The sequence below is a fragment of the Cyprinus carpio genome, chromosome A25 (assembly GCF_018340385.1).
Source record: "Cyprinus carpio isolate SPL01 chromosome A25, ASM1834038v1, whole genome shotgun sequence".
Taxonomy (NCBI): Eukaryota; Metazoa; Chordata; class Actinopteri; order Cypriniformes; family Cyprinidae; genus Cyprinus; species Cyprinus carpio.
In genome coordinates this window covers 13997741-14022639 of record NC_056596.1, presented here as the reverse complement: position 1 = coordinate 14022639, position 24899 = coordinate 13997741, and positions in this window count along the sequence as shown.

Below are 24899 nucleotides of genomic sequence, written 5' to 3'. Positions count from 1 at the left end.
GTGGAGGGTGTTATCCTGAATAGAAACGACAAATATACACATTTGTTTGCTTGCATAAATAAAAGTCCCATCAATGTCCATGCTAGCACATGGAAATAAGAAAAAGCAATCTGTTCTGCAAAGTGTCTCATTCATATTAATGTTCAATATAAAGAATCACACCACCGCCAGGCGTTTCAGAAGAGGGTCTGAAAAAGCTGAACACTAGCGTGTGTTTTTCTTTTCTGTGTGTGTGTGTGTGTGTACAGTCTGAAAGCCAAATGAATTTTTAATGCATCGGTCAGATCCACATCCTCTTCCTTCAACAGGAAGCAGAGATCAACTTCTTTCATTTCTGCTGCTTGTAAAGTTCATTTCCTCTTAGAAAATATAAAATGTGTGTATATATATATATATATTTATATAATTTATTTATTATGGATATGGTTTGTATGTATTTTATATATATTTATTTATTTATTTATATATATTTATTTTTTTTTTTTTTTTTTTATTTGTGTGTGTAAAATATAATATTTTTAAATATAATTTATAAATTATGCATTAAGATGTTATGAAAAAACAGAATCAGTGAGTTGGAAAAACGATCAAGCCCTCCTAAAAATGACTTGTAAACTCAATCAGGTGTAGCTAATCACCTTCTCAATGGCACACAAAACCATTTGACTTTCAACTGTGGTCAGCTGTGGTCATTTTGATCAGCTCAGCATGGAAAGAGCTTTCCTGGAGCATTTCAGTCCTTCCTAGTGCTTCAGTTGCACTACCAATCAACTGGCAAGGCACTGACAAAAGATCTCTTGGATAAAGTTGTGGACAGGCACAAGTCAGGAGATGGATACAAAAACATTTCAAAGGCTTGATCAATGCCTAGAAGCACAGTGACGTCTATCATTTAGAAGTGGAAGGTATTTGGTACAACACAGACCCTCCCTGGATCAGGATGTTGCTCCAAACTGGATGAAAGAGCCGGAGGAAACGGCTCAGAGACCTACAGCGACTCTGAAGCAGCTGCAAGAACTTATGACAAAGAGTGGTCATTGTGTGCATGTGATACATATATCACAAATTCTCCAAAACAAGAGCCACTTCTCAAGAAAGGATGAATTGTTCCGGGGTCAAGAAACCTTCATCCTTCATAAGTGGAGGCAATGACAGTTTTGCAGGTCAGTGAATCCAGAAGTGGTGGCAATCTATTGAGGTATATTTAAAAAACTGCTTGTATTAGTTGTCTTCGATTATATTATATGTTCCACTAACGTTTGACAAACAGAATTTAAATGCCACTTGGTTTGATATTTTATTCTACAACTCATGTATGTACATTTGAATGCATTAATAAATATAGTGTATATACAGAATATAACACTAATTTTAGCTGGGCAAAGACCTGTCTCCAATAATTTAACATCACAGTGCTGATAATCCAATTTGTCTGGTAAAATCATGATTATTAGATGTGATCATGCACATGTGAGCTTCAATGACTGATCCTTACTCATATCTAATACTCTAAAATGTCATTATCACAGCTTAAATCCATCTACATTCTATTGTTTGCCCTGGATACGGCATATGGCACTACATAAATGAAATAAATCGATTCCCAAGTGGGCTGGACTGGCTATGATCTCAGTAATGCCTCGTCAGCAAAGAGAACATGTTTGAGTGAAGTGTGTGTGTGTGTGTGTGTGTCAAGGACATCCGCCTTTGTTGAAGGACACGTCAACACCCCTTAAGCGATTCTGACTCAATTAGACAAGCTCAGAAAAACCAAATATGAGATTTAGAGAGGGAAAATACCTTGACTAACCAAAGCAAACCCAAAACAATTTGATTTAAATACGGACAGGTATGGGACTGTAATATACACATTTGTTCACATCCAGAGTACTGACTACCCAGAATCCAACCCAAATCTCTCAAATCCCCAGCAATCAGCACTTCACCATATTTAAATGCAACTGTTGCAGTCTGCATTTCCCACAAGGCTCCAGTGACCTTTCCACAGCGCAAAACATGCAGCACTTAATGGCATACACCAAATCTGACATTTACACAAGCCTGACTGCTGATAAAAAAAAAGCTAATAGTTTTCAGGGTTTCGATCGGAGAATGGCTTGGAAATAGTGCTTTTTACAATAAACTTTTATTTTCAGTAAATGCACATATCTAGATATCAATCTTTTTAAATCGAGGACACCTTTCACAACCCCAAACTGTTTGTGAGCCCACTTATGTAAAGAATTCAGATATTTTTGGCACCTTTGAGATGAAAAACTGATCTAAGTCTAACATAAAAGTGATCTGGACACCTGGGGTGAAGCCAGGGAGGAGGCGCCGGGGAGTCTGGGAGATTGATGGGAAGGTGAAAGTATGATATGATTCATGTTTGATAGTTTGGCAGGTCTGCGGCCGGGTATCAGATTCAGATCAGAGCTCTCTCCAAGCCTGTGGCTGTAATGATACACATCTTCATTCGAAAATGCATTAGCGGGCACCTCCATTAAAGCAGTAGATATCCCATCATTCACTATCAATGCTATTTAGAGATAACTGATGCCGACTGGATGTCCTTGCCATGTCAGAGTCATGCAAAAATCAAATCAGATGTCATAATTTCAATGTACTATTCCTGCATTAGTGCAATTGGTTTGTGAAATTTTATTTCCATTCCATTTGGATGTGAATAGAAAATGCATTTTACAATATTGAATTCATTATTATTTATTTTACAACAACTGGTACTCTAATTTAATCTCAATCTCTGATTAACTTATTTGTTCATAAACATAATCATTCAGGAATGAAACAAGTGACTCTTCATGAGCAACTCAAAGAATCAGTCATTCAACCAATTCATTTGCAAACACTGATTTATTCAGTGAGAAAACTCCGATTCATTCATAAACACTAAGGAACGAAACAAAGGAATGTCTTTATGAGTGAGTTACTGAATCATTCATGCAACCAATTCATTTGCAAACACTGATTTATTCCGTAAGAAAACAAGTGACTGTCTTAATGAGTGAATCATTGAATTATTCACTTAACCAATTCATTTAAAACACTATTCATTTGGGAGCAAAACAGTGATTGTCTTTATGAGTGTGTCATTAAATCTTTCACTCAACTGATTCATTCTTAAACAATGGATTCATAATTTAATCATTCTGATTCATTGAAAATAATTCTGATTCATAAAAACAACAACAAAAACAACAAAATCAACAAAATTCATTAAGGAAAAATAATTATTTATGTTTATAGTGAAATGACTATTTATGATTTTGATTCAGGAACAAAACAAGTTACTATTTATAAACGAATCATTGAATTAATCATCCAACTGATTCGTTAATAGAAAACCGATTCATTCGTTCAATAAAACAAGCAAATGTATTTATGAGAAACTTAATAAACATACACTTAGTCAATATTTTTGAAAAATTAGTTGATTCTGGATTGAAACCATAACTGTGTATAACATAGATTCACTGAATCATTCACTTATCAGATTTGTTCAGAAACACTGATTGATTCAGGAATGGAACAAGTGACTCTTTTTATGAATGAGTCATGATATCACGCACTCAACCAGTTTGTTCAAAAACAAGATTCGCTGAATAATCATATATCACACATATGACTGTACTAATTGCTCATTTTTTTCCAGAGGTTTTGCTTGCTTATTTATATTACATAAAATAGAATCCTTGGAGTGTGACATTCTGTTACAGAGACTTATTTTGCATATTTGTAGTCTAATCTGTCCAACTTTTAAGTGGTTACATGAGGTACGTGAAACCTACCAGCACAGTCACACTTACTTGAATTGGTTTAAAATGAATGACTGCGCATGAATTCATTAAACTGATTGCTTCTTCTTTTTACTGACCACATGGTCCAACATGTCTGAATCAATGATGCATTGTGCTGTAGTGCTTCCTCAGCCCTTTACATGCAGATATGCTGCCAGCAACTCTATTTGAGACTGCAGACATGGAGTCCATGGACAAAAATAGAATTTTTGAGGGTGAGAGTGACAAAATGCACCCCTAGTAGCGTAAAACAGATGGAACAAAATGCAGATTAAAAAGGATCATTGTAGGAGGGAAGCAGGGGACCTCTGACCCCGCTATTATTCAACCCGTGTTCTACTCCATGATTTATATCAGTGTGTGGTCTTTTAGGTTGGGGGAGATAGATAGGGCCATTAGAGAGCATTGAGCTCATACAGAGGAAACATAACGTCAGAGAATGAAGAAACTGAGCCAGAAGAAGAAGAGCGCAGAAGAATTTTAAAGGGATAGTTCATCCAAAAATGAAAATTCTGTCATTAATAATTCCTAACCTCATGCTGTTCCAAACCCATAAGATGTCTGTTCATCTTCAAACACAAATAAAGATATTTTTGATGAAATCTAAGAGCTTTCTGACCCTGCATAGACAGCAATGCAACTGAAACGTTCAAGGCCCAGAAGGGTACCATAGACAAAAAATTATGACTTTATTCAAAAATTTCTTCTCTTCGGTGTCAGTCTTCAGCACGCGTTCACGAGAGTACCACGAGAGCAGGCATTCTGATGTAGAACACACATGTGCGGCACCTTGTTTGCAAGACGAACTAGAAGACGAACACTGTACATGTCTGAAGATTTCGTCAGAGAGGATAACTTGCAATTTTTTTGCACAGCCCTACTAATTTGAACCAGCATATATAGACGATGGAAAAAAAAAAAGAATGAAAGACATACAGGTTTACAATGACATGATGGTGAGTAAATAATGACATCATTTGTATTTTTGGGTGAAATATCCATTTAAACAAGTGTCTGACAAGAAGGACTAACACAAAAAGTCACAGAATGTCTCATGCATTAATGTTGCCTTATCGGACAGTATCCAGAAAAAAATAATCAAGACAAAAATGTAATATTTCCTTATCATTTTGAAGATCTTTGAAGGAATCACACTGGTTTAATGAGGAACCAAACTTCATTTTCACTCATTCCTTTCCCTGTCTGCCACATCGCTCTCTCTCGTGCAGAGCTGCTGTAAACAGAAACAACTCTGTCTCCAGTGTTCAAAGCGGCCCGGCAGAACCAGTTCACACAAACGCCTCCCTCCTTTCCGTCCTTCTTTTCTCCTCAGTGAGCCACTGGAGTCTCTTATCAGAGCTCAGCAGGAGCGTTGTTGAGTCAGTAGAGCGCAGAAGCACAGTAAATAACTGCTGATAGCACAGGTGCTAATGAAGCTGTCTCAGTCTGCCGAAATTGAGACCGTCACAGTTCATATTGTGTATGCAGGTCCAAAAACAGGCATGACGAGCCAAAAACGTGACCTTGTGAGGGACACAAATGCTTTAACATGCAACAAATACTTGAGAGACAGGAATTGTGTTGACTTTACATTAGTATTCCATTCAAATGCAACGAATCAACAAAATGTAGCCTTGAATGCTTGAAAGCACCTGCTGTTGTGAAAAACGGCCTTGAGCGAATTAATGTGCAGAACATCTCTTCGGTGATTGCCTATCTCAAGTATCCACCCACACGCTGCCTACATAAATGGATATGCCATCCAATCCCGACAGCATGACTCTGCCTTTGTCTGTCAAGGCCAGCTGAGCAGTGTATATGCATGCTGTGAAGGTCTACAGGTTGGAATAAGCTGTTTAAATCTAGGGCTGGCGGAGTGTGGAGGCTGTGAAAGCACCTTGACAGTGCAAACCAAACTGGAAGATTCAATATAGGGACTAAAATACATTTGTGATAATACTTGATGAAGTTGGAACAGTATCATTAATTCTGTTATATCTCTGTTTAATACTGTGATGCTACTTTTAAACAAATCATATTATCTAAAGTTCTATAAAAATTAAAGGTAATGACGTCTTTGCATATATATAAAGAAAAACGTACATTATCTGTTTTTTTGTAATTTATTTAATGAGATAGTTAAGAGATTATGTGGAATGATGAGGAGAACGGGATTAAGATACAATGCGGGCCAGATTCAAACCTATATTTCCCATATGAGCACCATGGCTCAACATATTCGAGTAATGCTGGATTTGAAAAGTTATATTTTGTAAAGATATAATTTCTATAAGAAATCATTTGTATTTGTATAAGATAAAAAGGTATGAAATTAAACTAAAAGTAAAAAGTACGAAAACAAAATGGCAAAAAACAGCACTTAAACTAAAACAAAAATGTGCAACATAAAACACCAAAAAGGCTCTAAAACTGAAACAAAATATGGCACAAACAAAAAGGCACAAAAAAAAATAAAAATGGCCAAAACAAAAATACACTAAAACAGAAAAGCAAAAAAAAAAAAAAAAAAAAAAAATTAAAAGGCACTAAAAAAAAAAAACAAAACACAAACACACACACACACACACACACACACACACACAAAAAAGAACAAAACAAAAAGGCACTAAAATATAAAATATAAGAGTATAGGGGAATGTGAAGGGGCTGTGAATATAAAAAAACTATAAAAATGTGAAAAAATGTGAAAAAATTTTAAACAAACAATAAAATAAAATAAATAAGAAATCAAAACAAAAAGGCACTGAAACTAAAACAAAAAAGTGCAAAACAAAACACACGTACTAAAATATAAAAGGACAAAAACAAAACAGAAAGGCATAAAAAAAAACATTTATACACTTCAAATACAGACAAAATGGGACACCAAAACAGAAAAACACCCAACAGATACATGCACACACGTATAACTCCGTGCTCCACTAGGTGTCACTGTGGGCCCACTCCGTGACCCGCTCGTGGCCCTGAAACAGGAAGACCGGTCCCTTTGGACCGCAATCCTGTATAATGGAGATACTCAAACTTTCACAGAGCATCCTGTTATTCTGCCCAACAGCTCAGGTGCCGACATTCAGAGTCTGTCTCTGAAAACCCCCCCACCATCACAAAACACACCCGGGGCACATCCGCATGTGTGTGTGCAAATGTGTGTGAGCAAATTACAGGACATTCCTGTGCTGCTGGAGCAAGACTGCATGCATTATTTTATAAGTGAACCTGGTGCATCTCCTGATGGGAATAAAACCAGCCGATATATACAACACAGTGTTTTCATTCAGGAAGGTGGAGTCATGAGCCTTAAGACTATAAGACTGGTGTAAACTACTTATATTTAAAACAATGTGTCAGTTTTTATATTTTTATTTATTTTGTAATTTATTTATTCTATTATTATGGTATTATATTATATATACTTTAAAAATTAATGCATATTATAATAATGTGTACTCATAAAGCAATACTACTACTACTACTACTACTACTACTACTACTAAAATCTAGTGATTTTTGAGTTCATCGCTTTTGGTACAGTGTATGTAACTAAAAGCAAAGCAGAATCAAAAGACCAAAATGATTCATCCATGAGATTTGGCCTATTTCCCATCATGCTTTGTAAGAAAACACCCAGCAATACACTCTATTCATGCTTACAATGTATTTTATAGCAGCTGTGTATTACATTGGCTTTAATAATGTAAAACTACATATAATGAACAACAAGAATTCTTTGCTAAAAAGGCTAAAAGAACTTCAAAAACCAGGTCAGAAGTTGAAATCGAGTTCACTACAAAAAATATGTTTTTAACCATAATTAGTCAGGGGATCACTGGAGAATTCTCATGAACTGCTTTATCCTTTCTATCTTCTTGCTGTATATTTATTGTCTTGAGGTGAGGTATTGCACAACAAAATTTCAAGCAATTCAACTGGAAAAGCATCAAGAGCTTTGAATATTTTGGTGACAAAATCTGTTATACTGTCCTATTAACTGCATATAATATTGCATTGTTTTATTAATAGTTTTACAGAAAATTATGGAAATAGTCCCACTATATTTACAGTAAATATCCTCATTTACTGTATTTTTCTTCAAAAAGATATCAGTTAATGGCTCGTTTTCTTACGATAGTCCGTCATTGTTTCAGACTGCTGGTAAAGAGTAATCAGATTCTTTTCAAGGCATCCAGAAAAAAAAATCAATACTACATAAGCAGACTTGATGAATTAGAAATTTGTACTCAGTGTGAATATTGATCAGCTTAAATCTGGCGGGTTTTGACAGCTTGTGTGCAAAAATGAATGAATAAATAAATAAATAAAAAATCAATACTGAAATGGAATTTGTTACATTTTTAAGGAGTTGTCACACTATAATATACTGCCAAGCAAAAGAAAATATAACTGTATACATTCCTAGCATTGTCGATATACAGGCATTTCAGGTTTAACAGGAAAAACAGATGTAAAAAGAAAGGCAGAGGAAGGAGAAACAGGAAGTGCATCAGACAGGTGTGATCTGGGTGTTGAGTGGAAGGTGGAGGTTCTTTCTGCTCTGTTTCTGGGTGAATTTCTTGAGTCTGATCATCTGTCAGGATGAAAGTCTCCTCATTTAGACACCAGGGTTTCAGACAGGACATGGAACTAGAGTCAGTCTCAGTTAGGATGGAGTCTGGGCAATATATTTGTATATAAATAATGTAAAATAACACTGCTTTTATCATGTGCTACTTGCACATCTCCGAAGGCTTGTTCCTGTATGTTTTTCAAAATGTTTCATTACCTTTAAAGCAATCAAGATCTGTAAACCTATCTTCATTGTGACACAAATGCATGTCAGAGGAATTCTAATCCATGTTATTACTTGCATGACTGATTCAAAGCAAGAGAAAAAAATGAGCACTCAGAGAGGTCGACCCAGGATAACCTTGAAATAAAAGCCTTTTAGAGGCTTGGGTCGTGGTGTTTTAATTGACACATGAGGGCTGGAGGAAGAATTACTTCCTGTGAGAGGAGATGCTGCCCAGTCCAGCCGAAAAAAAGGCCAATGGATTGTCTCCATCAGCCGGCACTCCCCTCTCCTTTAGACTGTTTGAGAGCCAAACTAATGTCATTACCACCGGATACACATCAGCAGGACTAATCCAGATGTTCTGCACAATTACATTATATTACATTTGGGCTGCTTTGTCTAATCTGACACAGGTCCAAGGCATAGAGGGGTGGAACTACACACGAACATCATGAGCACTTCCTGTGTGTGAATTCTTAATTCATTTAGTTTGAAAATAGTAAAAGGATGGTGACTATTGGGAAAGTTTGCAAACTGATGCAACACTTATGTTTTTGTATATATAAAGTTTGCAAACTGATGCAACACTTATGTTTTTGTATATATAAAAAATAAATAAAATAAAAATAAACATCAGATGACAGACAGAAGAACTATTAACCACAAGCCTTGGGCTTGCTAAACTCTTTCTTCATGTATTATAGTATTATGTCTGATACACACCTATTTTAATATTTAATCAGAAAGTGAAAAAACTTCAACAGGTTTTGTTTTGCAATTTTGACTAAATTAGAATTATTATTTTAAAATTATATTGTGTTAATAGAATTAAATCGCTTTGCTTTTTGTTTGGTTGTGTTTTGCTTTTTTTTACTTTGTGTGTTTGACTTGCCTTGTTTGCAAATCTAATGTTTTGTCAATTTTGTTTCTGTCTCTGTAACTACAATTTTATTTTGGATTTGCCTTGTTGCGTTTTGCTCTGGCTTTTTCTTTAGTTGTTTTGTTTTTTTTGTTGTTGTAATGAGTTTCACTTTGCTGAGACAGAGTACGCTAAGTTTTTGACAAAACAAAATAGTATAAACTAAACTAAACAAACAGATTGCTGTCATTTACTTAAGATTTGATAATAAAATAAGTTTAAGCCTTCCTAAAATTGAGCTCAAACTAAAACTGAAATGAATAAAATGACCATAAATATAACCTTATATATAACCAGCTCTGTAATAAAAGAATTACCAAAAAGCAGTGCAAAATCATTTATTGCTTTGTTTTTTTTCATTGTGCTCAGATATTGTTTAACATTTAATTGTGGGCGGTTTTGTTGTAGTGTTGCAGCTTTCTTATTGTTTATATTGTTTTCCATTGTTTTTTTGTTTTTTGCTCCTGATATAACTCCCACAAACGAAAACACAAATAAAATTGCTTAAAATAACCATCATAATGACAGACAGAATCCGAACTCTTCACCACAAGGCCTTGGTTTATTGTTTTGCTTTCTGTTTCTTTTGGCCATGGTATATACCTGAGACCAAAACAGAAAGCATTCAAAGCCGAGCTGGACAGCCCTCGAAGGGTGTGGGGAGGAGGCACCATGTGTACTTGATTCAATTAGCGAGTTCTAGAGGCCTCCCATGGGACTGTGAGTGTAAAGGAGGGGGGCGGGGGATGGTGGAGACCTGATATATGAATGTAAAGATAGACAAGATTCCATGCCCTGACCGGGTCCACCTCATTAGCCGAGCAAGTGAGTGTGCATTAAACATATGCTTCACAGAGGAGCAAGAGAATATGCTTGTATGTATCCGTGAACTGAATGCATATATAAGAGTACAGTGTATGCATACACAATAATACATGTACACAAAGACTCCAAGGTATTGGCCATGGCATTTTTGCTGACGCTCAACAGAAATTGTCTCTAAAGCTCACTGGAATGGCATTATACTGAATTCAAAAGCAACCATTTGATACATCACAGCAATGTCAGATTCACAGTGTCACACCTAAATACTGTTCTGTGTGGTTTGATCTAGTTTTCCCTCGTGTTTTCCTATGCCCATATTTGGTCTTCCTGTTCCTGTTCCCTGATTGTGTTCTATTTGATTCCAGGTGTGTCGCATTTTTCCCTGATTGAGTTGTGAATTGAAAGATTGTTCGTTCAGAGTTTCATCATCTGCTGTTAAATGTCATTCCTTGTCTGTTCTCCTGAAGTTGTTTTTATTTTTTACTACTATTATTAAAGATTGTTGAAGTTTATTATACAGTATGTCTCCTTGGTCCAGTGAATTGTGACACACAGACTGAGTTGTACAGAAGAAGCATTTGATGATTTGAGACCTTTAAAGTAAAGTCGCATGTAGAACTAAAACACTTTTGCTTTGGATAAAAGCCTCTGCTACATGTAAGTGCCTTAATTGCAAACATGACGTTTCAAAAACCTCAAAGCTACAAGGAATATCTATTTATGTATATATATATATATATATATATATATATATAGATAAGAAGAATTTTATTTGTAAATTTCTCTGGATAAGAGCGTCTGCTAAATGCCATAAATGTAAACGTAATGTTTCAAACAACTCAATGCCACAAAGTTGTCTATAAACATTTTATTTATAAACAAATCCCAAAATTTTTTTTGAGTAAGGTTTGCTTGTGAACTGCTCTGGATAAGAGCAGTGTTGTAACTGTAACTAAAATTAAAGCTAATAAAAAATTAAACAAAAATTAGAAATGTTGCCTTGGTAACTAACTGAATTAAAATAAGCTGAAGTAGGTCAAGTTAAACAGAAATATATATACAGTATATATAAGGTTTTTTTTATATATATATATATATGTCACGTTTTTACAAGTACACAGCTGAGCATATAAAACACTGGGGAAAAACAAGCATTGAGGATTGTCGCTTTGAAAAATGGTAAATTTAGTTGTAAAAGAGACTGCAGGTAAACATCACACAGAGGAACATCTGAGCCTGTATCACACAACCAGCACCTGTCCATAGCCTGATATCTGTTCCAGTTGCTGAGTCCTTATCGCTCCCACATCCACTATCTCAAACCCCTCACACCAATCCCCTGTCTGCATTTCTGTCCCACTGTATCTCTATTTCAAACTCAAATTATGAGTTTATATGCAGTGTACATCTGACTGGAGCTTCACAGGACCATGTGGTGATATCTACTGGGTGACTACATTCACATTCAAGCCTCACCCTGCTGGATACTTCACACACAGCAGATGTCTGTGTTTCTGCATTTGTCAGGCTGTCTGGATAGGTCTGGAAATGATGACTGAATTTCAGAAGGCATAGGGGCATCTGTTTGGCCACTGTGGCATGGCTTTATGCTGAGACATTGAATATTCAACATCTACTGAGCTAAAATATTAATGTTTTCCTTTGATATGTATAATATTGAGTGGTAAGTTTAGATAAGACTACTTTCTTAAAACCAGCGTTGCTTAAAGGAGAAATGTAGCATTTAACATTAAGCATTAAGACTATTGTGATGTTTTTATCAGCTGTTTGGACTCTCATTCTGACGGCACCCATTCACTGCAGAGGATCCATTGGTGAGCACGTAATGCAAAATACAAAATGCATTAAAAAAAAGCAAAAACTCATCAACATCTTGGATAGCCCGAGGGTGAGTATATTTGTATAAAATTTTGTAAATTTTTTTGGCAAGCAATTTTTTTTAAAAACCATTGACGGTTTTAAAAGTTCATGAGGTGCAGCTGATTGATTACAGATGTGTATTTAAAACATCTGGACGGTCCTCAGCAGGGTGATGTACAATTATTAGTCTCAACGAGGACGCACGGTGCCATAACTGAATTTCTCATCAAGCCATGAATCCATCAGCGACAACTTTCTTTTAATAAAATGCTGGTTTTGATTTGTGAGAGGTCTGTAGAGCTTGAAATAATTTGCAAAGCGGGTGCACACACGCACACCTGCTCTTCCCTGGTCTCCTGGTCCTCTGCGGCAATCACTGTGACGGCAGTTGCCAAAGAGATAATTACATAGCGACTGAAGCACAGCGGTTTGTTCTACACTGGTTTCAAGGGGGTAAAAAATGTTATTACAGTGCAACAAGCCTCATTATTTCAGCAACCAACTGGAAAAAAGGTTTTTGAAATAAAATTGTTTTTGCGTTTTCAGGCCCTCACTTCTGTATAATGGATCTCCCTTCCCCCATACAGTAATTCTCATCACTCTGTGGGTAGGGCTGCGACCCGCGAGTATCGATTCACTGCAGGCAGGTGTACAATTTTCGTCCCCTTTCAAATGCTCCAATTCAGATGTCCTGAAAAATTATTCATACATAACCATAATGGAAGACAACTGTGGTAAAATGTCATAAAACACTGCACAAAACTTTGAATTACATCACCTGGCTTTCTTTATTTTTATGTAAATTTGCTATAAATTGCCTCGTTCAAATTGTGTGTGTGTATACAGTATATATATATATATATATATATATATATATATACTTACTGTATACACACACACACACACACACACAAGTTATTTTTTTCCGTTTATCTAGGCTTCTGTTTACACCACATTTTCTAATGCACTGCATTCCAATATAAAATTCCACTTCTTCTCTCTTCATCCAGAATCCTGTCAGACATCTTAAAATTCAGAAATTCCCATGTGGCCCTTCTCATCTTTCTGCCCCAACTCCACTAATGATGAAACACATAAGTCAGTGCCCCCCGCCCTTATCTCTCAGACAGCAGTGAAGGCTTGAAGTCTCCATACAATCTTCTGTGTGATATCAGAGCCAGAACTCACCAGAATTAACACCCGGCACCCGGCACCCACCCTGACTCCCCCACACACTGTCCCGCTGGCAGAGTTCTCCATTCACCCATTGCACTTGTGGGTGCTTGTTATTTTCATGCAAATCACAACAATAATGATATAAAATGAATGAAAGCACTAATAATTTGAAGGGCGTTTCTCTGCATAGAGCTGCGAATTAAGAAAATTCAGAACTACATTTTACATTTTCTTCTGGGTGGTTGCTAGGCAGTTGCTATAAGAAATCTGCTATAATGTAATCTACTATAATGCTGTAATGTAATCTACGAGTACACAGAATCTCGTAGATTACAATTTTTCAACTAGACGGATGTACTGTTACTTCTTCTACAGTCAAAAATCTGGGTGTTATATTACACTGCAACTTGTCTTTTGAAAATCATATTTCCCATGTTACAAAACCAGCATTCTTCCATCTTAGAAACATTGCCAAGCTACGAAACATGTTACCTGTTTCTGATGCAGAAAAGCTAGTTCATGCATTCATGACCTCTAGACTGGACTATTGTAATGCACTGCTAGCTGTTTGTCCTGCATCTTCAATAAACAAGCTACAGGTAGTCCAAAATGCAGCGGCTAGAGTCCTTACCAGGTCAAGAAAATATGATCACATAACCCCAATTTTACAGTCTCTATGCTGCCTTCCTATTAAGTTCTGTATCAGTTACAAAATATTATTACTTACCTATAAGGCCCTTAATGGTTTAGCTCCTGCGTACCTACTGTAACTAGTCTTCTACCACGCTACAACCCATCACGCTCCCTAAGGTCACAAAACGCTGGACTTTTGATAGTACCTAGGATAGCAAAGTCTCTAAAGGACAGATAGCTTTTTCGCATTTGGCTCCCAAACTCTGAAATAGCCTTCCTGATAATGTTCGGGGTTCAGACACACACTCAAAAAACTGTTTCGGTCTAATTTCGATTACATAGTTTTAACATAAACAAATCAATAAACTTAATGTGAATCACATGCATCAGTCATACATGAATGAAACAGATAAGATTTATGCAATAATTCAGAGCAAAGTCCCCACAATGCTCAGTGTTCATGTGTTTCGACACTACAGAGTGTTAAAGTCGCATTGAAGCAGTGCTGGAGTTAAGAAGATAATTATGTGATGATTGACCATTAATGATGAACAGCTTAACAAGCAGAATCACTGAAGGAAAGAGAAACACAAGAACTACAACTGACTTCAGCCACAGACGAAGTTGAAATCAACAACAACAACAACAACAAAACACATTTAATCTTTCAAGATCTGATAAAACAACTCCTAAAACAGCTTTACCAGCTTCTCATGCTGACTTTATTTCTGTCAGACATCTAGAGAAGCTCTTATTGAGAATTAGCAGAGGTTTAGATGTTATATTGTTTCATTTGAAATCTCCATTAAGGAGACCAGTGTTTCCTTTTGTTGGGCTCTTGACCCTTAAGTTTTTCGTGGTAATGTTACGCTGGTTGTTTTAACTGAGTGTTCATAAAAATCATGTTAAGCTTGGACAGCAAACCAAGAAAAACAAAAAATAGGTGTGGGCAGATGATCCACTGACTTCATTTGAAGTCCAATTTCTGATTAAATGGATGTTGTATTGCTTTAGCATTGTTTACAGCTTCAGATCAAGCAATTTTATCTCAATATCAGATAACATGAAGAGTTTACAAAGCACTTTGTGGACAAAAGGTTTTCATCTGCACCAATACAAATACCACAGACATCAAGAATCAGCATATGAATCTCAACAATGGTGAAAGTCAACAAAATGCTTAATGCTGCAATGCATGCTGGGATACATTCTCTCTGTTTAAATCTAGATTAAAAACACATCTCTAGGACTTACACAAGCTCCAGTCTGGATCCAGAACACCTGAGAAGAGATGATGCCAACCCAACAGAGGACCTCAGATGATGCCAACCCTGAAACAACATACAGAACTACCACATTTTGCTATAGGTTTGATTGCATCATATAATAATTGCTGTTAATAGTGTTCATCGTCTGTTTGATTACATCTTTAATTGATTTTTCCGTACATTTCTGCCAGATGTACATAAACTGACAGTCACCACTGATAAGCTATATAATGTAAAAACTTAATTTTCTGTAAAGTTGCTTTGCAATGATTTGTATCGTAATAAGCGCTATACAAATAAACTTGAATTAAATTGCTATAGTGCTAAGGGTGGAAAGAGTAAGAGTTTCTTAGAGTTATCTGGATAATTGAAAGGCAGTTGCTATGATGTTCTAGGGATATGTGTTTCATGTGGTGCTATGAATGGTTGCTTGGGAGTTGATAGGTGGGTTTGCTGAGGTGTTCTGCATGGTTTCTAGGGCATTTGTGAGGTAATATGAATGGTTTTTAAAATGATGCTATGGTGTTCTGGAAAGTAGAAATGCTGTTGCTAGGACATTCTGGGAGATTGATAGGTGCTTCCTATGGTGTTATGAATAGTTGCTTTGCCTTTACTAGGACATTGTTAGGTGGTTAGTATGCAGTTGCTAAGGTACTATTGGGTTGCTAGGGTGTTGCTAAGGTATTCTGGATGGTTACTAAGAATGCTATGGTGTTCTGGTAGTTGCTAGAGCAATGCTAGATGGTCCCTAAGATGTTAGGATGTTGCTAGGTGGTTGTAAGTTACTTTTAAAGGGATAGTTTACAAATTAAGATTTTGTTATCATTTGCTCACCCTCATGTCGTTCCAAACATGTAAGACTTTTGTTCATCTTCAGAAAACAAATTAAGATATTTCAAATTAAATCTGAGAGATTTCTGTCCTTCCATTTTTACAAAACGACTTTGATGCGTAAAATTTTTTATAAAGAGATCATAAAACTAATCCATATGAATTGAGTGGTTTAGTAAAAATTTTTTTGAAGAGACTCAATCCTTTATATTTACAGATTTAATTTAGGATTTTATTCACATATTTACATTGATCAGCAAACATAAACAGAATCGTACTTCCTTGACATGCAATAACAAACCTCACCTGTCCTTACGAAGCTCAAACGTGTTGCGTAACACAAGAGAATGAACCCCATTGAGTCTTACAGAAGCTCAAATGTGCTGTGTAACACAAGAATAAACATCACTGGTTCTTGCGGAAGTTCAAAAGTGCTGCCTTACACAAGAGAATGAACCTCATTGGTTCTTGGGGACCTCAAGCGCATTTTTGGGTGAACTATCTCTGTAATTTCAAACAAATCCCTAAAGTCAAAGTATAAGCAACAGAAAAACTGCAAGCAGCACATAAAAATTATCCTTATGAATCATTTCCATCAAGAACATAATTTAAATTTGCCCAGTTTTCAGCACAATACATTTCAAATGTACTGTATATTTAAGAACTAAGAGGAATTCTGTGTCATTGCATATCTTGTATGATAAAGCACAGAACAATTAGACTGCACAAAATCATGGTCATGTGACAGACCGTATTTGGGAATTTAAACCATAAACCGTAACCACTTCCAGCTGGTTAGAAATCATCACTCAGACAGAGGAGAGAGATGAGAGGAGGGAGGGAATGACAGACAGATGGAGATGGATACTGCAGCTATGAGTGCTCCAGAGAGAGCTAGTAAACCATTCCCTGTCCCCTTCAGCCAATAAAAACGGCTGCATTAAGATAATAATGCTGTATAGCAATTATTAAAGGGCAATAAAACTGCTTTAGAGCCTCTCCAGGCTATGAACTGTGTGTGTGCATGAGTGTGTGTGTTGGGCTTCAGCTATAAGGAGGAGATGGATTTTGTAACGTACTAAGATATTTTGTAATCCAATAACTGCTTTTTGAAATCTTGTTATCCTGAGGACTGGAGCTTTTATAAACCAGCTAGAGATCCTACAGCAAATCCATTAGGCATGACTAAGAGTTGAATATGCTTCAATATTCAGTAAAAAGGACTTTAGTGTCATAATGAGCTTACAGAATGGTATGTTAATTCTTGCTAATCTGGTCTCGTCACAAGTGCAACAAGTCGCAAATCGTTTATTTCTTGACTTTCTGCAGTACGTGAAAAAAAATACCAAATACGCATATAGATTTTCTGGGGGAAATAGAGCTGTTCACTGATTGGTGGAGGCTGCTAATGATAACTCATCTCTGAGCCAATGAGACAAATCAGCAGGCTGACAGTGGGCGGAGTCTCTGAGGTGGTCAGGAATGAGCAGTCCTGGGCAACAAAGCGTGTTAGACTGCATCAATACAGCATATTGACAGCTCTGAAGTGTAATTATCAAGTGTGAATACAAACAATGTGACCTGCTTATAAATAAATAAAAACAAAGTCTTTCCAATAACAACAGTTTAGTGAAGGCATAAATGCACATTTAAAAATCATAAACAAACTATGTAATTTTTTTTTTTTTAACTATAATTGAATATTCAGTACTAAAGGGCATAAGAAAAGACAAAATTTGTTGGCGTAGTTGTTGTCGTCCACTGAGGGCAGTGTTGTTGATCAGGGCTGAGGTGTGAGTGTGCACGGCACCTGCCGGCTGCTCCACGGGTGGGGCTGGCACTGTTAGCAGATGGCCGAACCCTGAGGACACTCAGAAATCCTGGCAGAACGCCCTGAAGATGAACCGAAGCTGGTTTGGAGAGCAGACAAGGAGTAGCTGGGTCAAAGGTTATGAGATGTAACCAAAGATAAAAGCAAAAAAAAAAAATAAAAAAATACAAATAAAAAAACAACAGTCAAACCATAATTAATAAAGACAAACTATAATTTTACATTGTTTGTTTTATATGTAGTTTATAAGTTCTGCACAGCCACTCTTGGCTATTATGCATGAACAGAAGACATCTAATAAGAAAAAATAAGAATAAAAATAAACAATAAAAAACATTCAACAGTGTTGCATGCTAGATTTTCTGAGGGCAGCTGAAATTGACTTGCAGACAGCAGAAGGGATCGTATGGCGGTCACAGATGAGCGCTGCTCCCCTGAGACGCTCAGCCCTAAAATGTCATTGGCACTTTGGTCCCTCAGTGCACAAAAAGGTCAATAGTGACAGAGATTTCTCACCTTTGCATCAATTCAGTCAACAGCGCCATTACACACAGCAATTACACAGTCAGCTGACATTCTAATTATGGAAATGCATGCAGATTAAAATTGTTTGGATTTAATACTGTGCAAATATGAATTCTTTAAATGAGCACTAATACAGCTCTGTTCCAATACCTAGTGAAATGCCTACCTAGATAGTATTTTAATGCATCATACTCTCTCTCTTTTAATGCAAATGTTGTTCTATATTTCAGTCTTATGTAAAATAGCTTATAACTCTAAGGCTGCATTGCATATGTCCTTTAGAGAGGATTAAAATAAATCAAGAAATGCTAATTATAAATATATTATTTCAATTCTAGTACCTACAAGATAGTTCAATATAACTAATGAAAAACTATTTTACCAAATTTGTATGTGCTATAAACTTACATGCTTATTATAGCATTGCTCATTTTCTTTAGCAACATGCTTACTTCGAACTCGAATTGTGTGACATGCAAAATTGCTTCCTATATGCCCAGCATTTCAAATCATTGACTGTATGAGTGTCAGCAGATATACAAGGGGACACAGTGGTAAGTGCAAACAAAGGCAAGCTTATTTGAACACAGGCAGGTAGGAAAAAACAAGATAAAAGATATTTGGATGAAATCCTGGAGGCTTGTGACTGTCCCATAGACTGCCAAATAAATAACAGTGTCAAGGTCCATAAAAGGTATGAAAGTCATCGTCAGAATACTCCATCTGCCATCAGACATGCAATCTGGGTTAAATGAAGCGACAGGAACACTTTTTGTAAGCGAAGAAAACAAAAATAACAACTTTATTCAACAATTCCTTTGTCAACAGTCTCCTCTGTGTCTCTCCATATCACTGTATGCTGTGTATGCTCTTCTGTATCAGCCGTGCCAAAGGACGTGCTGTTTCTACGTGTATTTAGCTTTGATTTTAAATAAAACAGCGCATTTTCATTTTGGGATGGAGTATCCCTTTAAATCTGACTTAAAATATTAAAGGCAGGGTAGGTGATTTGGTTCAAAATGTTTTTTGTTATGCTGGTTGAAATTCTCATCAATCAAGTGGTTTAAATATATTTATATGTATTTTTATCGTCTGTGGAAGGCGTAGGACCATAAAATGTTTGTCCAATCATATTCCTCGCCCGAGGGATATGATACGATATCCTACTTGCCTGTCAGCGTATATATTTGCATACCTCCACATATCCTGTTCACGCAGACATGAAATGTCATCAGCGTGTTCCAGTACGCTATTACAGACCGAGGGAGAATAAAAGGCGGTATTATTGTAATATTATGTGCTTTGTACTGTAATATTTTCTCACCGGTGAATGAGACATGAGGTAATCTGACAGTGTTGCATTCAAACCTCCACCAAAGCCGCCTCTCCTCATGTTGCTGGTTAGCCTCTGGTCTGCCTGTGAGTGTTCATGTGTTTTGGAGGCATGGCTTTGTAAAGTGATTTCAAAGCTAGCTTGCTATTGCTAGCCTCTCTAAAATCACCTACCCTACTTTTAACAACACTATAATAGTATTTGAATGATACTTAAAAAAAACACTGTCTATTATTATTAAAGATTGGCCAATAATCAGTTTTACCAATATTTACCAATAAATTTACAAGACCGCCATTGAGGGGAGACAATAATGTAACTCATATAGTATATATCTCATATATATCTCATATAGTTATATATTTATATGAACATTATACTGTATGAACTACAGTATATATGCATATAAATATGTGCATTAAATTCATATATACACATTAAGTTTAGACTAAGAATATAACATGTTTTGAAACATCTAGATTATTAGTATTAGTAAGCGGATCACTTTATGTAATATGAAACTGGTGTACTATATACTGTATGTATCTATAAAGTGCTGCACTTGGAGAAATGCCACCACACTGACCGGGAACAGATGGCATCAGAGCATAATGACTGAGATTTCTGCTCACCTCCACATACACATGGATACACACACACACACACACACACACTCACTACACAAACAGACACGTGCATCTAAATACAAACACAGAAGTCCTAGCATGCATGTTTATATGGTTACCCAAGAAGATCATGTAAAAAAGCAGAAAAAGAGAAATGGGCAGAGACTACACATGTGTAGTAATGCATAGAAGAAAAATGTATGTATTGGCAGAAAAGAGGATGGATGGATGAATGGAAAGGTGTGATCGATATGGTCTGAGCAGCCCTGGGTCTCGGTGGGATACACTTTAGCTACGAATGACTGAAGGAGATGACACGTCTCCATTTAGACCAGCCAGAGAGCTGTGTGTGTGTGTGAGATGGCAGAGGGAGAGCGTGTGAAAAAGTGCGTTGGCAAAGACTCATGGGATGTGACAGCAGAAGCCTCTCCACAGCCAAGAAATGACACAGTTACACACATGGGCAAACACTCCACTGCCATCTAAAAGATGCCAAACCCCACTTCACTGGAGCCTCTGGCTTCACCTGACGTTTGCCTGTCCATCTGGCTGTTTGTGTGTGTGTGTGTGTGTGTGTGTTTCCGGTTTGTAATACAGTTCTGTCCGATAAGCCGATAATTATCTTCAAGTTGTGGCTGATATTAAAATTCTATACTATTCTATACTAAGCAAAACAAAGCACAGCATAACACAGCACAACAAATCAATCAATCAAACAAACAAATCAGCACAAAACAAAACACACAAAAAACAAACAATGAAATAGCACAAAACAAAACAAAAAACAAACACAGCACAAAAAATTAAACAGCACAAAACAAAACAATACAAAACACCAAAACAACGCAGCACAAAATAAAACAAAACATAACACAAAAAACAACCCAGCACAAACAATGAAATAGCACAAAACAAAACACAAAAAAACAAACACAGCATGAAACAAAACACAAAACAGCACAAAATGAAACAAAACAACGTACAAAACAAAAAACACAACACAACATAAAAACAATACGAACAGCACAACAAAAAACTAAACAAAGAAAGCAGCACAAAATCAAAACATACACTGTAAAAAAAAAACCAGCACAAAATGAAACAGCATAACACAAAAACACAAAATGAAACTGCTCAAAACAAAACGGAATAAAAACAAAACATGACTTTTAGCTTTGGATATTTCAATGTGTAGCTCATTTCCTCTATTTTATATATATATATATATATATATATATATATATATATATATATATAATATATATATATATATATATATATATATATATATATATATATATATATATATATATATATATATATAATATATATATATGTAATTGAAAAAAGAAATGCTCAATAAGAATATGATTTTTTTTTTTTTTTTGCAGTGTAAATGTAGAAGTATGGATGAGTGGATCAAACAGTTTAAAGAAGTTAAAGACACTGTAGATTTAACAGAAACTACACTGTATTTTGGTGAAAACATGGTGAGATAGAGGTGAATGTGTCTTTTGAACCTGTGGTTGGCAGTGTGCAGTGAGGGGTTGACCTGTGAAAGCACCATCAGATGGTTCAGGAAACCAAGCCAAGCTCATGTAGACACCTGCATCCCTGGGAAAACAGAGCAGCATGTTGCTTCTAAAAGCAGAGAGAAAGACGTATGTTAAAAATATCCAAAGCCTTTTCCCATGACTGACAGAGACATGGCTTCCATAAGTCTGGGGCTTTCTTTTTAAGATTGGCTGAGTGTCTCAGCATCTCTGCACACACATATGGGGAAATGAATACAAGAGAGAGGACAGACCACCAGGCCACCAGTGATCACCCTTACAACCCCTTCTGATGAAACCATTTGAGGAAAGGTAAAAAAGATGAATAATACATGGATTTGCACTTCCATTTCTCTTGCCTTGGCAACATCTCCACTATTATTAGCAAGTGTACAGTATGTGCATCACAAGAGCTGCTGTAGGGATGGAGACATCAGAGCTCACCTGTGTCAACACCACCACATCCATACCTTCTAGCTCTACAGTGGATTGTACCATTATTCATTTACGGTAGGGGTTTTGTGCATCAAAATGGTGAAAACAACCCAATACAGATTTCTATATCTGTCTGCTAACCCTGAATATTGGCATGTACAGTACCTCACCACAGCTAATCATGAAGCTTGTTGAGAGGAGGAGGGCAATTTTTCAAAGCAATCATACTTATGATTGTGCCTGGTGGGCAATAAAAAGGTTGAAAATACATTCTAGAAATTGAAGGAGGGATTCGAGCTGTCTAGGAACCAGAATATTATAGAAACCACCCAGAACAGCCAACAACCACCTAAAACAATACAATACACTACACAACTTTTCCCCCAATTTACAGTTTGGATAAGCTGACACTAGTTGCTGAAAGTCAGAGCCAGTCTGTATATTTGAGTTGACAGATTTCATAGAAAATCGCGTAATGTATGATGGTCACAAACTCCCATTTTTTATTTATTTATTTTTTTATTTTTTGCTTCAGACTGATTATAACCTGTCGGAGGATATCAAACATGTTTGATATTTTCAGCAGATTTTAGAAAGCATATTGTTTTTATTTATCATATGTCTCCTAGCAACAAGGCGCATGTTTCTGCATGAATTGATTGTGATCAGAACAACTTTAAAGTCTGGTAGTGTACAATCCTCAGTCGTTTAGTGTATGATGGCCAGTTTTTCCTCTGTGACTATTACAAAGTCAGCCCAGTGTTTTAAAATCTGTTCTGTGTCATCTGTTCTAGCCTTTAGTCCAACCTAGTAACCAGCTAGAACATAATAGCAACTACTATGAACAAACTATTAACCACCTAACAGATCCTAACAGCCACTCATGCTGACGGCAAGTTTTGCATGGCCAAAGCACCATTAGCAAAAAGTAGTTTTTTGCTAGGTGATTTTTTCCCCTAATGAGAATGATACTGACAAAAAAACAAACAAACAACTGAACCAGTTTCTCCTGGCTCTCGGGAGAACAGCAATTATGTATAATTATCAAATGGATAATTCCAGCTCTAAGACTAGATTGGATCAGCAGCATTCAAAGCATCTGTAAAACAGCACGCTTCTGAAAACATGCACATCTGTAACAGAACACAAACAACATTTTACATTAATGTGCCAAGTTGCTACATTGCCTGGCAACCATAAACTGCAAACAATTATGCTAATGAACCACAGTATATGAAATGTTTATTGAGATTACTAGGGATGCAATGCAACAATACAGTTAGCCCACGGTTCAATACATACCTCAATACATTACTCTATACTCATGCAACAGGAACAGTAAGAGAATAAGGAGACACAAATTACAATTTTTATTGCAGTACTCTTTTTTTTATTAATTTCATTTAAAAGCAATATATATATATATATATATATATATATATATATATATATATATATATATATATATATCAAACGACAGACACAGTGAGTGTGGTATCATGCCTCATAAAGGCTATTATTTTATAGAAAATAAAACAAAACGTCTAAAATGAGGAATAAAGTGTTCAAAGGGGAAGGAGTGTTCAAAATAAACTTTGGTCCAGGGCATGAGGGTTGGCGGCTTCTTCACAGCGGTTCATCTTCCCTGGCCCACAGCGCTTGAGGGGATTTTCAGCCTGGTATCCTAGCCCGTCAAACCTGATGAAGTTTACAAATCATTTTTAGGAGTGCTTATTATTTTATATGTAAGTGGGTATCTTAATGACTAAATGACTAAATGTAAATGTAAAACCTTCAATGGCAACATTTAAGTATATACCTCAAAATCTAGTCTGCTAGCACACTCACACACATAAAGCAAGCCCACTGGAGTCACGGCCCTCCCTACTCTATCAGATGGAGCTTTCAAAGTGCTATTTTTAGCATGCGGTGTGGTGAGCATTATCTCTGTTAACTAGCGCCATGGGTTTGCATTAGTGCATTAACATGTGACACCGTAACACACACTTGATGCAACTCTGACTTTAACTCTGTTAGCTAAAAAGCAACAATGCAGGTACAATGACCATAATTATAGCACTTATGCATAATAGCCCAGCACATCATACCTGTATAAGTCATAATCTGCAACGATACACTTCACAGCTAGCAAAGTCAGCAACGTCTGGAAACGGAGAAACAGATTTTTGCCTGAACTATTTCTTTAAATATCATATTGGAAACAGTGGTTCATTCTTCACACTGATCACGGTTGCCCATATATGCGGCGGCATGAACCGGCATTTTAAGCTCATCTGCTATTCAATACCTCCTGGCATGGAGCAGATCAATGGAGAGATTGGATTAATAGGAAATTCTGAGAGGGCATGATTAAGTTAGATCTTCTATCGCAATAGCAGAGCCCAAAACAGGAAGCTGGAGATCGGATATCTCAA